We start from the raw sequence: 2,282 nt of genomic DNA on the forward strand, positions 1-2,282 counted from the left end.
TCTAAAACACCCCTCTTGGCTTTTCCACACAAACTCCTTTTGAGTTCCTCTAATACCCCTTCTGGGTCTTTTGGGTGGCTCTCTCTCCTCCCTGGTGCACAGGAATGGTTACTTACTTGGTTTCTCCGGACCCTCTTCTCAAACCACCCGAGTCACCCTTTCCCTGTGTGCTGAAGATGGGGCTGAAGACTCTGTCCCAGTCTGCCCTGGGCTCTGGTGGCTCTCCTGAGAAGACTGAAGTGGGCCTCCCCAGTGTTGCCCTCTGCTCGGGAAACCTCCAGGGAAGCAGGTCAAACCCTGAGGCCCATTCACATCACCTGCCTCTAGCATCTTCCACTTCACAGAATCTCTACATTCCACAGCCTGAATTGAAGAAGTTACATCCCTCCCAGAGGTGAAGTCAGCAGCTCCCCATCTTGCCGGGACTCAGTGTCCACTGATGAAAATTAACCCCAGATTCCTCCCCATGACCTATATCCTGCTCCTGGCCCCAGACTGCACTACCCTCTCCCCCTTCCCCTCTTTCCCTTCCCCCACCTTTCCTCAGACTTGGGAAGGATAAAAACAGAATGTCTTGCCCACTCTTCCCCCTGCATGATCCTTTGCCGTCTCTTTTTTACCTTGCTCGGTTTGCAGGGTTTCCCTTAGACTCACCCTCCAGTGTCTGGTGGGAAAGCCTGTTTGAAGGAAGGCTCCCGGCCCCAGTGCTGTTGCTCCACTTGACAGTTGGGTAACTAGATCTCATTGTGTGGACAAGAAATCCAAGGCTTGAAGAGGCCAAGCCTCCACGCCTGGACTGTTAGACTACGCTGTGTTCCAAGGTGAGCCACCGCCCACTCTAGGCAGGGGAGGGTCAGGTTTATATGAGTGTGAAGGAAAAAATGAATGTAAACCCTTCAGACCACTCCTGCCAGGTGGTAAGTATTCAGCCTCCCTTCCTGATGCAGAGTGACTACAGCAGAAGGGAGGGGGGCCCCTCACAAGTCCTCCTGGACTCCAGTAGCAAGGAATCCTCTGGGGACACAGAGGCCACCCCTTCCCAGCATCGCAGCAGTGGCCCCAAGCTACCGAGTGGTTCAAGCAGGTCTCATCAAATGCCCCCACCCCATCCCGTTCCCTCTGAATCTACCCAAATAAATTCAGCCTTAGAGTAGAAACCATTAGCTCTTTAGAGAGCTAAAGCTAAGTCCAAATCCCTCTTGGCATCAGGTTACTACCCATGGTTCCCCCTGGGAACCTGACTTGGCATAGTCCTGACCCTGGTCACCCCTAGCTGTGCTAAGTTCTTTGAGTCAGACACTGGATCGTGAGTCCCAGCATGTTCTCACCCCATGGTCCAGCTCAGGACACCACAGCCAGCCTTGAGCAAATTCAAGACCCTTCCCCAGCCCCTGCCAACCCCTGCCCCAAGGGCCCTGATGTTCTCCTCCCCAGCCCCCTGAGCACTCAAGTAGTACTCTCCTTCTCGGCTGTTAGCCTGGGAAGGGGGCCAGGCCCTGAGCTCAGACCTTGGCGATTCCAGAGTGTCTGAGGCCCAGAGCCAGCGCCGCCAGCCAGGCCAGACAAGGGGGAAGGGGGGAGGTGGCAGGGTGGGCACCAGGAAGCCCTCTAAAAGGGGGGTTGGCAGGGAAGCTGGGTTTCTAGCTTTGTTCTTTCTGCTCTTCTTCCGGAACCCTATAGATGTCTTTCTTGGACTTCGGTAAACCCTGGCTAGAAGGCGCTCCTGCTTAAATCCTTTCCTTCCAGAGAAGATACGATTAGGATTAAGGACCTATGACTTCAGGGCCCCTGAATGTACAAAAGCCAGCGGGCAAAAGTTAAACAGTCCTCTGGTCCTCCAAGCAAGGCCCATTTGCCTCAGTTTCCCCGTTTTGACCAGGTGGGAAAGGAGCTGGGCTGGGAGGTGTGCGCAGGCCTCCACACCCCGCCCGGAGGAATCCGGCGGTTCAGGCCCGCGAGTCCTAGGTGAAGATTCTGGAAAGGACCCAGCTCGGTTCCCGCGCCAGGCGGGCACCTGGGGGACAACCCCCACTCCGGCCGGCTCCCTCCCTGCTGCACAACGTCGATCCTCCCGGCAGCAGTGACGACGCTTGAACCAGGGGGGGAAAGAGAGAAGGAAAAAAAAATTGTCTCCCTGGCCCGGGGCCAGCGTCCCAGCCCCCCTCGCCGCCGGCGCGCTCCAGCCAGGGAAAACAACTGCTCACTTCTCCCTGCGTCCTCTCCGCGCGCTCCCTGCTTCCCGGCGGCCGCGGGAGAAGAGCCCGGCCAGGGGGAGGCGCGGA

The sequence above is a fragment of the Phodopus roborovskii genome, unplaced genomic scaffold (assembly GCF_943737965.1).
Source record: "Phodopus roborovskii unplaced genomic scaffold, PHOROB, whole genome shotgun sequence".
Taxonomy (NCBI): domain Eukaryota; kingdom Metazoa; phylum Chordata; class Mammalia; order Rodentia; family Cricetidae; genus Phodopus; species Phodopus roborovskii.